Raw genomic sequence first — 15,224 nt, forward strand, 5'->3', positions numbered from 1 at the left:
CAAATGTCCCCTGTAAAAGAGCATTTCAATTCGATTGAGTTTTCACCATTGTTGCATCCCTAAAATGTTTAAAACACACTGTTTGCCACTAATTTACCAAAATGTTGTTGATGGATTTGCTCCAAGCTCTCTGTAAAGTTATTTTAAATTAGTGACAAGCTAAATTAACCCTGCAATTACAAAGTTGGTTGGAATTAGGAAACTCCACACAGAAAGATGACGTTTTCCTAAATTTACATGAGGTAAGGTTTATCCTTTTGGGCCTTCCAGATGTGATGGTTTCCTAATGCAAAATGCCCCAGGTAGATCATCCTCCAGCAAAACAATTTTGAGTGTTGTGGCTGGACATCCACCACCTGAGATAAGAGGTGTGGGAGGAAGGGATCTGAGCTGAAGCCAACTTATTTTGTTTTAAAAAAAAATAACTTAGAAAGCTTGGCATTGCACAAAGCTTGAACATTTTTGAAAATACTAAAGTTAGAACTACTTTACAAATGTACATCCTTCTAATTTAAATCCCATCTAATTCATAGGATTTAAAGTTGTATGGTGAAAATTTACATCAGTGTGCTTTAATATGTACCTTACAAAATCCACATATTCCTTCACATAGAATCACATGGTGTGCACCTGAATATTGACACCAGAATATTGATGACAGAATACCAAATCCAAAACATTGTCAGATAACTATTGTTTTTCTATACCCTACTCCACATATATATACCTACACAATATATATATCTTCAATGTATGGAGATGTGGAGTTAGGAATAGTATATAAATGCGTCTCTATAGGCACATACCTTTCAATATTTTGACCTCACTATCCATGTGCCACATATTCCCAGGGTTTAGAGAACAGATTTAATGTTTGCTCATAGCTGAGGGCCATGTCTCCCAAAAAATATACCTCTGGTTACGAGCCTTATTCCTTATATGCACATACCTTTCAATATTCTGTCCTCTGTATCCTTATGCCACAATATTCCCAGGGTTTAGAGAACAGATTTAATGTTTGGTCATAGCTGAGGACCACGCCCCCCTAAAAATATACCTCTGGCTAGAGGCCTTCTGTCCTTCCTAACTCACCGGACAGTGCTCGTATTCACAGTGGCCCCATCACAACTTGACATCTGCATTGGAATCACGTCCTGTTTGCAACCAAAAACACTGAAGAATCATTACTGGAAAGAAAACCCGACTGCCGTTCCTATTTTTATTTCAAAATCAATACCCAGTTCAAAAAGCTATACCTGCTCACAGTGCTGTCTGCGGGGGCAGAGCTATCCGTGATTCAGCTGGTGCAGCTAGTCCAATGCACCTGGGCCCATGGGTGGTAGAGGGCTCACCTACAACAGCCACTTGAGCACTGAGTGCACCTAAATAACCTTGCTGAAGTTCCGATGGTGAAGGAGCATTAAAGAGGACTATGCATTTAGATTTTGTTGATGTCGGTTGGAAATGGCCCTTCTGCAGGGTCATCCCCTGACTTTTTGCCATCCTCCTTCTCTTTTTCTGACCTCATTTTTGCTGGTTTTTAGACACTGCGCACTTTACCACTGCTAACCAGTGCTAAAGTGCATATGCTCTCTCCCTTTAAACCTGGTAACGGTGGATCATACCCAATTGGACTATTTAATTTACCTTTAAGTCCCTACTAAGGTGCACTGTATGTGCCCAGGGCCTGTAGATTAAATGCTACTAGTGGGCCTGCAGCACTGGTTGTGCCACCCACTTAAGTAGCCCCTTTACCTTGTCTCAGGCCTGCCATTGCAAGGCCTGTGTGTGCAGTTTCACTGTCACTTCGACTTGGTATTTAAAAGTACTTGCCAAGCCTAAAACTCCCCTTTTTCTACATATAAGTCACCGCTAATGTATGCCCTAGGTAACCCCTAGAGCAGGGTGCTGTGTGGGTAAAAGGCAGGACATGTACCTGTGTAGTTTACATGTCTTGGTAGTGTAAAACTCCTAAATTCGTTTTTACACTACTGTGAGGCCTGCTCCCTTCATAGGCTAGCATTGGGGCTGCCCTCATACATTGTTGAAGTGGTAGCTGCTGATCTGAAAGGAGTAGGAAGGTCATATTTAGTATGGCCAGAATGGTAATACAAAATCCTGCTGACTGGTGAAGTTGGATTTAATATTACTATTTTATAAATGCCACTTTTAGAAAGTGAGCATTTCTCTGCACTTAAATCTTTCTGTGCCTTACAATCCACATCTGGCTGGGTTTAGTTGACAGCTCCTTGTGCATTCACTCAGACACACCCCAAACACAGGGTACTCAGCCTCACTTGCATACATCTGCATTTTGAATGGGTCTTCCTGGGCTGGGAGGGTGGAGGGCCTGCTCTCACACAAAGGACTGCCACACCCCCTACTGGGACCCTGGCAGACAGGATTGAACTGAAAGGGGACCTGGTGCACTTCTAAGCCACTCTTTGAAGTCTCCCCCACTTCAAAAGCACATTTGGGTATAAAACAGGGCCTCTGCCCTACCACCTCAGACACTTCCTGGAAAAGAAACCTGAACCAGAACCTGCACCCTAACAAGAAGAACTGCCTGGTTGCCTAAAGGACTCACCGGACTGCTTTCTACAGAGGACTGCTGCCTTGCTGTTGCCCTGCTGTCTTGCTGCTCTCTTGCTTTGCTGCAGAAGTGCTCTCCAAGGGCTTGGATAGAGCTTGCCTCCTGTTCCCTGAAGTCTCAGGACCAAAAAGACTTCTCTCTTGCAACTGGACTCCTTGTGCAACGTAATATTCGATGCAGCTGGTCAACAAGTCCAGGATTCCACGCACAGACCCCGGGGCGTCTGAAAACCCCGCAACCCGAAGAGGAGACCTGTCCGCGCTGGAAATCGACGCAACGTCTTTCCTGCGTGAAAAATAACGACGCAAGTCCATGTGTGAAGAGGCGAAGCCAACGCACACACCATTTTCCACGCTTCTCCTCCTCTGCGGCCCTTAGCGGATATTTTTCACTCCAGCCAGGTACTTTGTGCTTGAAAGAGACTTTGTTTACTTTTAAAAAGACTTAAGACACTTTGTATCACTTTCCAGTGAGACCTTTACATTTTTTATTGCATCTTTTACCGTTTTGACCTGCAAATATCCAGATAAATATTATATATTTTTCTAAACACTGTGTGGTGTATTTTTGTGGTGCTATATAGTGTTATTGTATGATTTATTGCACAAATACTTTACACATTGTCTTCTAAGTTAAGCCTGACTGCTCAGTGCCAAGCTACCAGAGGGTGGGCACAGGATAATTTGGATTGTGTCTGACTTACCCTGACTAGAGTGAGGGTCCTTGCTTGGACAGGGGGTAACCTGACCGCCAACCAAAGACCCCATTTCTAACAATGTCACATTTGCTGTGCGCTCAAAGACAGAAATCAAATGTCGGTCTAGTCTTCTCACAAAGTACTCTTCATTCCTTTAACTTGGAGACTGGTGTTTACTTTCCTTTTGCTTACTGCAGAGTGTGAGAATTCTGTAAAGTGAACTATAAATCTGAGAACCTTATTGGTGTGAAAGGGACGGATGTTGTTTTCTTCTGCACAACAAAATTTAAATACCTATAAACTGTACAAATATTTCAAAATAAATAAACAAGGAAGCACAAATTATGCATTTTTTCTAATTATAAAGTAAATTAAAACAATGATTGTAAGAGGTCTAAACAAAACACTTTGGGGCATATTTATACTCTGTTTGCACCGAATTAGTGTCATTTTCTTTTACTCTAATTTGGTGCAAAGCTAACTCCATATTTATAATTTGGTGCTAGACCCGTCTAGCACCAAGGCCCTGATTTATACTTTTTTTGCGCCGCATTAACGTCATTTTTTGGCCCTTATTAATACTTAATACTTTTTGCTGCAAAACTGCACTAACTCAGTTTTGCAGCAAAACGTTTAGCACCGGCTTGCACCATTTCTGTGCACCAGCCGGGCACCATATTTATGGAATGGTGCAAGCCGGTGCAAAGGGTAGGCTAGAGTAAAAAGAAATGACTTTAGTCGGGTGGGGCTGACAGTATAGAAGAAGAGGGTTTAGCACCAAAAAATGGCTTTAGGCAGGTTAGAGTAAAAAAAAAATGACTCTAACCAGATTAGCGTCATTTTATGGTGCTAAACCTACCATGCCACATGACTCCTGCTTTAGAAAAGGTAGGAGTCACGCCCACCACCCCAATGGCCAGCACAGAGGACAAGGGTCCCCTGGGCATGGCCATTGCACCCCGTGCCATGTATGGGGGCCCATTTCAAGGCCCCCATGGCACTTTCACAAATGAAATTCAATCTTACCTGTACTTACCTGTGATGGGGTCCCCCATCCTCCGCAGTCCCTCTGGTGTGGGTGGGGGTGCCGCTGGGGCCTGAGGAGGGCACCTGTGGGCTTATTCCATGGTGTTTCACCATGGAAATAGGCCCACAGGTCTCCAATGCCTGCCCTGACCCAGGCTTTAAAAAATGGGGCTAAGCAAGCTTTGCCCCATTTTTTGACCCCTCCTCCCTCACTTGCACCATTTTTGCATGGGAGTATAAATATGGAGTTAAGGCCATAGAGTCATTTTTTGCACGGGAACGCCTACCTTGCATCTCATTAAGGCAAGGTAGGTTTCCACTTCCAAAAAATGACTTTAACTCTATAAATTTGGCGTTAGATGGGTCTATCACCAAAGTATAAATATGGAGTTAGTTTTGCAACGAATTAGAATAAAAATAAATGACGCTAATTCAGTGCAAACAGAGTATAAATATGCCTCTTAGTGTAAAAAAATAACGCTAATCTGGTTAAAGTCATTTATTTTGACTCTAACCTGCCTAACGTCATTTTTTTTTACGCTAGCCTACCCTTTGCACCGGCTTGCACCATTCCATAAATATGGTGCCCACCTGGTGCTAAAAAATGGTGCAAGCTGGTGCAAAACTTTTTGGGGCAAAACTGCGTTAGTGCAGTTTTGCACCAAAAAGTATAAATAAGGCCCTTTGGGCCTGATTCTAACTTTGGAGGACGGTGTTAAACCGTCCCAAAAGTGGCGGATATACCACCTACCGTATTACGAGTCCATTATATCCTATGGAACTCGTAATACGGTAGGTGGTATATCCGCCACTTTTGGGACGGTTTAACACCGTCCTCCAAAGTTAGAATCAGGCTCTTTGGGTCTTATTTAGAACTAGTTGGACGGGTAACTCCGTCACAACAGTAACGGATATCCTGTCCGCTGAAATCTAAATCCCGTAGGATAAAATGGGAATTAGACTTCAGCGGACCGGATATATGTCACCGTTGTGACAGAGTAACCCATCTGCCAAGTTCTGAATAAGGCCTGTTATTGGGTGATGCATAACTGATAAATATTCTTTGAAACTCAATTTCCAGACATTATCCTTTGTGTGGTATAAAGTTTAATCAGTAACATTTGTCCTTGTGCAAATTCAGAGCACAGTTCAATGAAAAATGTGCTGTCTGTAAATGACTATGGCTACCACATTGTGCTTTAGTAATATATTTGTGACAGTATATCCTTAGATGCAACACCAGATACATACTACACTTTCAATCCCTTTCTGAATGTATGTGGCTCATTCGCCACACTTGTTCTTTGTGTGATTCTCAGATTTTTCAGAATCCATACGAGTTCAATAATGTAACATTGATGGCAGCACAACTAGTCTGAAAATTGTTGCAGTACCTCTACCTAGTAGGGCCACAGAAGCTCCTATATCACTGGAAGCTTGCTGTTAGCTCTGTTTGATTCTCTCAGCTGCAAGAGTCAGAATCTATTCAAGCACCTGCAGTGGCACTGCAAAGTCCTCATTGAAGGCACACCGAATGGCTGAGCAGAGGGCACTCTCACTTTTGTCAATATAGAGTGTCATTCAAGCCTGACTGCCTGACAGAGGTAAAAAAAAGAAGTTATGCATGTGCTTATGGGTGGCCTCTGAAGACAAGACAGTCACAGTAATTATTGTTTTCCGCCTTACCTGGGGAAGGTGGGGTTGTGTTGGGGGGGGGGGGGAGCAGATGATGGCAGTTAGCCAAAGGGCATTGCTCTTTGCTTGCTTAGGAGAGTGCTGGATCTGGGAAAATGAATGAACTAAGCGTTTTTGTTTGATGCTATGCTAAACAATGCACAGGTAAAGTTAAATAACTTCTTGGAGTTACTAATGTGCATTTCTTCCTTATTAAAACCAGAAGTAGGAATAGTTATCCTTCTGAGACCCGAGATACTGTGCCTATGTTGCTGAGTTATTGAGAGAGAGGGAACTCGAGTAACTGGTATACACAGTACTGCAGTAGAGGTGCATGAGCCAACAAATTAACAGGGAGAGCCAAGTTAAGTGTCTGTCTTGACTCTAAGAGCCAATCTTGCCTCTAAGAGGCCACGCATGCACTGACCCATGGAAACATTTGCCATGGAAATCGGGCAAAACGTTTTATGTAAAAATATGATAACATGTCTTCAGAATTCAAAAAGTATATATTTTTTACAAGCATTTCACCTTAGTACATAAGGGGCCAGATGTAGCAAAATTGCAAATTGCGACTCGCAAATTGATTGCAAGTCGCAATTTGCAATGCAGAACGGTGTCTCAGACACCGTCTGCGAGACACTATGGGGTTGCAAAGACCCACCTCATTAATATTAATGAGGTGGGTCGCATTTTGCCACCCCATAGCGACTATGGGCACTCGCAAACATGGAGGCCTGCTGTAGTCAGCAGACCTCCATGTTCGTGACTGCTTTTAAATAAAGCAGTTTTTTTTTTGTAAGTGTAGCCCGTTTTCCTTAAAGGAAAACGAGCTGCACCTTAAAAAAAAAACGAAACCTTTAGTTTCGGTATTTTTTCAGGGCAGGTAGTGGTCCCTTGGACCACTACCTGCCCTGAAAAAATAATTTGTGGTCCATTCACAAAGGGGAAGGGGCCCCATGGGGACCCCTTCCAATTTGCGAGTGGGTTACCATCCACTTCAAGTGGACGGTAACTGCGACACCATTTGCGACCGCATATGCGGTCGCAAATGGAATTGCATACCACTGCGAATCGCAAATAGGAAGGGAACACCCCTTCCTATTTGCGATTCGGAAATGCATTTTGCGAGTCGGTCCCGACTCGCAAAATGCATTTCTGCATAGGAAACTGCGATTTGCGACTCGCAAACGTCATTTTTTGCCGTTTGCGAGTCGCAAATCGTTTCCTACATCTGGCCCAAGATTACATCACTGCATTGAGAGCTCATTATTGAAAGTGCTAGTTTTTAAACATGAGTAAGAAACATTCATACTCTAAACCCCACTCCAACTACAACAGCATTGTGAAATAAAAGTCAAGTCAGTGGTCATCTGCCTCCTAAATGTGGAGTTTATTTTAATTTTACATAGAGTAATATTACAGTCCATTAAGTCAAGCGCAAAATAGATTTATTTTTAATAACAAGTTTTATTGGGTTTTGAGCAGACCTTAAGCAGGCCTTAACGGCCCACGAACATGAGGAAGCAGTAAATGAAGGGTGAGTACCCTTGAGAAACAAAGATACAGACATAAAACATTGCCATTTCTTTCCCCAGCCCTCTCCCCGGCCCAACCCAGCCCACACGCGAATCCCATATACATGCAAAACAAGATCACCACTGAATCTCTCACATTGGAGTATCAATGTTCATATTTCAGCGTCTAAGAGGGCCTCGGCAGTACATATCGGAGCCAACACCAACCCTCCATACCCAGCCTAACGCTGCTGTATATTCTGGTGTTTCTGTGGGCAGCTTCTAGCACAAGGAAGATTATTGTATAGCTCACATCCTCCCATATGTTAAGGTTTTCTCAAACACAGCAATGAAAAATAGGAACCACTATGAAATAAAATAATTGCAGAGGATCACACAATTTAGTCAAGTGGGCAAGCTGGGATAGATCCCAGATTTTCTAGTCTTATATTGTGTAATTTAGCTACTAGATAGCTATCCCTTTCTCACACTTGTTTGATATGAAACGTTGATGCTTTGTCTTTCTTTCTTGTTGCTTGAGGTTCGAGCATGAATAGCAGTCAGAAGTCACAAGAAAATCACAAGGAAGCCCAGCTCATTTTAGCTTCAAGGGTTCAAAAGGACCTCTAGCTTAAAAAGAGGCATGCTTGAGCCTTCAGTTCCTCACCCACCTGGGTAGTACGCCTGAAATAGACTTAGATGCTGCTACCAATGTGACAGCGTTTTGTACATGAGGATATCTTATCTTTCATTGCTGAAGACCATCTTGTACCTTTATTGTGTGTGATGAGAATGCTGCCAGACGCAGTACCACATTTGTCCCATGTCTTTGAAGGAGGCTTGCACTGACTAGCCCTACTGCTGCACACTTGTTCAATGTCTTCAAAGGAAACTTGGACTGGTCCTGCAATATCACACTTGTTCATAGTATTTCTGGGAAGATTGTGATGCTCTTTACCAGTCCTGTATTTCTTATGCGTTTGAGTCAAGGACCCCGTACTCTCTTGTGCTGTATATATTTCTGTGTGTTTTAGTTTTAACTAAAAGACTGTTTTAGCCTCACGCTTTCTCAAAAATAAGAGATATTCTTGCCTAGAGAAAGTGGGCTTTAGGTAATCCCACCTCAGTTATTTATCAAACTGAATGTCATTTACATATTAGTCAGTCACGGCTCTCAAGGGTTACAAGGGGTGGGGTGGCATGCGGCAGGGGAGGATATATGAAAATAGTTAAAAAAAACATACCTCTGTGCCGCGCCACTGATCCTGACGCAGCTCAGAGCAGTGTTAGGATTGGCTGGAGCACCCAGCCAGGGCGCTCCCAGGCAGACTAGCAGCCTGTGCCTTTTCTGTCCAGCCCAGCAACACTGTGCCTTTTCTCTCCACCCCAACTACACAGCCGGCCAAACACACATGCACACTGAGGGGAGTGCACAGTGCACTCCCCTTGTCCCTGTCAACCCTATTGGCCCCACCCATTTAACAATGGAAGGATAATATACACAGTTTATTATCCTTCCATTGTTAAAGGTTTGCAGTGGCTGCTGCTGGGGGAGTGGGGGCAGGCGACGCTCTTCCGCCATAGCCATTAGTTCAATCCTTCAGAGCAACACACATATAATTGGAGTGTGGATCAGCCCTCTTGAGCCATTGGCTGTGTTGCCATTTAATGTTTTTTTTTCTAGTTAACAACCACCGGTCTTTAGGCTGTCAGGTATTCTGAGAAATTGTATTTTGCCTGCTTACTCTACTACTATTCATACAGAGATGTCCAACCTCAGGAAATAGAGATATTTCCTTTAGTTCATCCCCCAACAGCTGAGCGTGCCAGCAGCTCCACTGTCATTGCTCCTTGACCACAACTATCCTATGCAGAGCTCCAGCATCACTGCCACAAGCTTCAAAACCATTCTAATATCTTGAAATGGCATTCTGATTACTTTATCATTTTTTACTGTTCCAGGATGGCAGACTAGCGTGAAGCTTTACTTTTTATGTTTTTTAAGCATATGCTCTCCACACTTATTTGGCATTTTTTCATTTTTTTCTTTTTGTCTTTCTTTCTTTATTTTAGCATATACTTGTGCTACAAAGAAAATCAGCACCTTTATTTTTAAAAGGCAAGTGGGACTTTTTGTTTTGATGCCAAGACTCTTCTCTGTAAAAGTCCACTAAGATCAGACTTACATATTCTGTAGTGACCATCCGATTTTGGCTTATGAGAAATTAGATAATGTCAATGGGCATTCAGGCTTTAGTGTGCCATACTTCAAGAGCTTTAAGTTATGCTAATGTACAGATGCACCACATACTCAACATGTTTCCTTTGCCACCATCTGTTCAAACATCGCTCCTTCCTTGTGGACGGTGTACCTGTGTGTGAGCAATGAACCATATTAATTAAGTGCATTGTGAGTAATGTGCATGTTTGGATGTAGGATTAACATTGTATTTTCAGGGTCAGGGTAAGGGGCCAATAGGTTGCAAGTTGTGCCTGTGTAAATGCAGAGTGATGCATATGTCTGTGTGAGTGCAGTGTGAGAGATGGGATTATGGGACGGCAGAACTATGAGTGTGGAGTCCCTTAATGTTATTTCATAGAGTGCATGCACATTATAAGCAAGTCGAAATACAAAGGATGTGTGTGTATGTGTGTGTGTGTATTGTAGTGAGTTTTAATATGGCAGATGCACACTCTGTTGAAAGAGGTTGAGGAGAGATGGAGGCAGCATATACACTACTGGCTTTCTACTGCCTATTCCTAAATGCCTAAATACTTCACCCATGTGTTCCATGTTTTTCATGAGGCCAGATACCCATGGCTCAATTCAGAAGGCTTTTTGTGAGCAGCTGTGTCCAATATTCCCTCTGATATTTTCCCTCTGTGTGCACTAATGAAGGATCTCTGTGCACTACAAACACGGCAACAAAGACTTACAGCAACTTACTACGCAAGTGAATGTTCCATCCTCCCCAGCCTGAGTACCCACAATGAATGCAATGCACACTGAGCTATGTATTACACGTCTTTATTCTTCAGCATGTGTTAGAAATTGGGTCTCTAGATGTCAGGTGTATACACCCTGTCCATGTAGGGACCACAGTCCTAGTCAGGGTAAGTCACAACACAACCTAAACTACCCTGTGCTTAACATCGGGTAGCTTGGCACAGAGCAGGAAAGGCTTAACTTAGAAGGCAACGTGTAAAGTATTTATGCAATAACTCATACAGTAAAACGGTGAAAACACCCGGAAAAGACTTCACACCAGGTTAGAATAATAGATTATGATGTTATCTATAAATTAAGACCAAAACAACAAATATCCAATGAGTAGAAGTTGAGATATTGATTTTCAAAGAATAAATGCAAAATGGCGCTTAGAATCCAATATCGCTCTCTAGGGTTACTTAAAGTTGAGCTGGATGTGATTCATAGTGGGATGCGTCAATCAGGCACTCTCAGGGGTGGTGATGTGTTGATCTGTCCCATGCAGTGAAGCGATGTGTCAGTTCCAAAGACAAACGCTGGAGCCGAGATACATTGGTTCCGAACTGCAATGTACTGGGTTTTCCCACGCAGTCAATGGATGCGTCGATCTCCATAGACTGATGGGCCAGCAAAAAGACAGTTCCAGTGCGTCTGACTCTCAAGGCAATGCAGAAGTTCTGATCGCAATGCACCGATTTCACTCCTGCAACTGTGTCAATGCATCGATGTCCATGTTGCAAGTCTCTAGGTCCATTTCCAGAGAAGCACAGGAGCAGGGATCGATTTTTTAATGTCCCGAGTCTCAAGCAACATAGTGCAATCCAACAGCCCCTGGAGATCACTTATGGTACAAAGGAGAGTCCAACTCTCCCGCAGCAGGGTCAGAGAGCAGCAGGAAGCAGATCAGTGCAGTACAGCAGAAAAGCAGTCCTGCTTGGTCAGCACTCCAGCAGAGTAACAGTCCTTGTTACAACACAGCAGTTTTTCTGACAGAACCCTGAAATGTTGCAATTGGTGGTGTCACAGACCCAGTACCTATACCCAAATGTGCCTTTGAAGTGGTGTAGACTTCAAAGAGTAGCTTTGAAGGGCAAAAGTATCCCTTTTAACCCAGTCCTGTCTGCCAGGCTATCTGTGGGGGTTATAAGTCCTTTTTGTGGGGTCAGGCCACTACCCTTTGAAGTGGAAGTGTAAGCCCCTTCCTCCCTACTAGTTCAGGAATGGCCATTACCATGCAGATGAATGTAGATGGGTGCTCAGCAACACCAAACCTTTCTGTGTTTGTGGCTGTCTGGGGGAACGGACAAAGTGTAGCTGTCACCTAATCAAGATGTGTATTGGAGACAGGCTGCAAGGCACACAGAGCAGAGAAATGTCCACTTTCTAAAAGTGGCATTTCTAAAATGGTAGTGTTAAATCCAACTTCAACATTAAAGTGGATTTATCATTACCATTCCAAAGATATGAAACAAGATGTAGCTTCTCCTTTCTGACCAGGAATTACAGCTTAAAAGTACATTAAGGAATTACCAATGCTGGCCTATGAGAGGAGAAGGCCTCACATTAGTGAAAAACATCTTTGGGAGTTTTTCACTGCCAGAACAGGTAAAACTTAAAAGTACAAGTCCTGCCTAAAACCCAACTCTACCAAAGTTTTTACCCTTTCCTCTTTTGAGAACACCAAATTGTAAGAGAGATTTGAATATAATTGAACAGATTCTCCCAGATGCAGCAGGTCGCATCGGCTGTCAGCAGGGGCACAGCACTCCACAAAGCTCACAGTTGCAAACAACTTAAATGCCTCTCCTTGCACCTCTGCCAGCAGTCGCTGGTGACCAATGGGTGCCTCGTGGGAAAGCGTGCAAAGTGTAACAACAAAACACGAATGGTAAAATGCCGTTGGCACCCTCCTCCCACAGACCAGGCATCACCCCCGCCTGTGCCCGAGGCTCATCATTAGGGCATGCCCCTTTCATTCACAGGTAGGGGACTGTGCCCAGTCCTGGATTCCAAAATTAGGAAAAATTTTAAAAATCACCCCCCACCCATCTTTGGGGCCCAGCCCCACCAATGGAAGGCAAAGAACTGACAGAAACTGACCTGAAACACATAGGTTTGTGTTTTGAGGAACAGTTCTCAGGCTGTATTTATTACAAAACAAATATTAGCATTCAAAACACTTGGTTCAATCAACACTGTAAAATTAAATAAACAGAAACTGTGTAGACACCATCTATACATAAATCAACTAACCACATATCCTTGGTTATGTTTGGCCATCCCGCTGGTCCTTAGAGCACTGACTGACTAGTGAGCCGGAGTGCTACCCACGTGGCTCCCATAAATATAGACAATGTATAAGGTGAACTCCCCCAGCCCCCCCACAGAGAGAGAGGAGCCACGGGCTAGTAAGTTAGCTGAGCCCAAAATAACCCATACAAGAGCAACCCCCTTTGGGAGAAGGGCCCGGGCAACCGGATCGGATTTTGGTCCACTGGCACAAGGTCCAACTCCCCACAATTTCAGGGCAGTGCCATAAAGTACCAGTAGAGCTAGGGACAATTGCTGTAGTGGACATCCGAGATCCTGCTTTACAATCCATAGTACTTCTGTCCCTAGTTGATCAAAGGTTAAAACCAAATATATCAAGAATTTGCCTGCCTTCTTGTTTGCGTTCCCAAGGTGCTCACCAGATTGTGGCCAAACCTGACCGACTCACCACTACAGAATTGGTTGGTTAACTGATGGGATCACCCCCATACATTGGCTGCCCTGAGAGTTTGAAAAAAGGTGTACCACAAAGGCCAACAAAGATTTGACAAACAGTGCATTGCCCTGAGCAGAGAGGTGAACTCCATCTTTTTACCTCTGTAAATCAATGTGTGGTTGCCTGGACTCTCTGCACAGTGTGCCTAGCTTTCCACACTACATAGAGAGCCAGCCTCCTCCATTTGGTGTATCAGCGGTGGGATAAAGACTTTGCATTTGCTGATACCACTTTGTCAATTTGTGAGCCCATAAATAACTCTCCAAAATGCCTTTAGCTTAAATGTTTTAAATTTTCAATTGGCTAGAATTTTTAATAATATTACAAAACTAGCAAAAGTTTAAAAGTCCTTAATTTAGTTGGCCTTATCCAAAAAGGAGTTCCAACTGTATAAAAAGTCCCAACTTTAGTAAAGTAAACATGCCTGATGCAGAGAGCCAGATGATCCAGGAGCTTGACCTGGCCCCCTACCAGCCAAATAGCTATGGCCAGCTAAGGAAACTCTGTACCAAATTCGTACTGGAAAAAGCCCCAGTGCAGATAAGCTTAGGCTTCTGGTGGCCCAGCATGAAAAAGATAACCCCACAGATTAAATAGATGATGAAGTACCTGGGGGAGAAGAAGAATCTGTGGGCAGTGTGGATGAGGATAGCTCCTCTAACCACAGCACTAGTGCAGCCACAGAGGAAGACCTGGTTTTACCCAGGCTGACCAAAAGACTGGCCTTAGAGAGTCAGCTTTTGGAAATTTAAACAAAAAGACAAGAGTTGGGCCTAGGACCTGTCTCTGGTGGCAGCATCAAAGTATTGAAAGAGAGACCTTTAATTCTTAAACTCCCAAAAGTAATTGTCCCTCCCTTCACAGAAGGGGGTAATATAGTGAGATGCTTTTCTGCCTGTGAAAGAGCCTGCATTGGGTGGGAAATTAAGAAAAAGTATTGAGGCACACTGTTATGCGAGTTGTTCTCAGGAAATTACAAGCAAAGGCACCTGACACTGAATGAGGCAGATTCTAAATCCTATGACCCTCTGAAGGGTACCCTGTTTGAGGGCTTTGGATTTACAACTGAAGAGTACCGCATAAAGGTCATGGAGGCCTGCAAAACACAGAGCCAAACTTGGGTAGAGTTTGTGTACTATTCTGTAAAAATGCTGGGTTGCTGGTTAGTTGGTAACAAGGAACAAGATTATGATGGGCTGTATGACCTAGTCACTAAAGAGCATCTGCTGAGTAATTGTTACAATGAGAAGCTACATCAGTACCTGGAAGACCAAGGTACACTTGCTCCTCAAGAGCTCAAGAGGAAAGCAGACCACTGGGTCAAAACAAGGGTAACTAAAAAAAACACCACTGGTGGGGGAGACCAAAAAAAAGAGGCCAAAAAGCCTCCCATCGTAAAGATGGGAGCCAAAACAAACATAAAGGGGGTCATTCTAACCCTGGCGGTCCAAGACCGCCAGGGCTAAAATGACGGAAGCACTGCCAACAGGCTGGCGGTGCTTCCTGGGCCATTCTGACCGCGGCGGTAAAGCCGTGGTCAGAAAACCGGGTCCGGCGGTTTCCCGCCGGATTTCCCCTGGTTGGCCAAATCCTCCATGGTGGCGCTGGGGATTCTGACCCCCTTCCCGCCAGCCTGTTTCTGGCGGTTTTTACCGCCAGGAAGAGGCTGGCGGGAACGGGTGTCCTGGGGCCCCTGGGGAGCCCTGCACTGCCCATGCCACTGGCATGGGCAGTGCAGGGGCCCCCTAACAGGGCCCCAGTATGCTTTTCACTGTCTGCCTAGCAGACAGTGAAAAGCGCGACGGGTGCAACTGCACCCGTCGCACACCTGCAACACCGCCGGCTCCATTCGGAGCCGGCTTCAGTGTTGCAGGCCTCTTTCCCGCTGGGTCGGCGGGCACTATGGCCCCAGCGGTCTTTCGACCGCGGAGCGGCCATATGGCGGTTCCCGTCAGGCAGGC

The sequence above is a fragment of the Pleurodeles waltl genome, chromosome 9 (genome assembly GCF_031143425.1).
Source record: "Pleurodeles waltl isolate 20211129_DDA chromosome 9, aPleWal1.hap1.20221129, whole genome shotgun sequence".
Taxonomy (NCBI): domain Eukaryota; kingdom Metazoa; phylum Chordata; class Amphibia; order Caudata; family Salamandridae; genus Pleurodeles; species Pleurodeles waltl.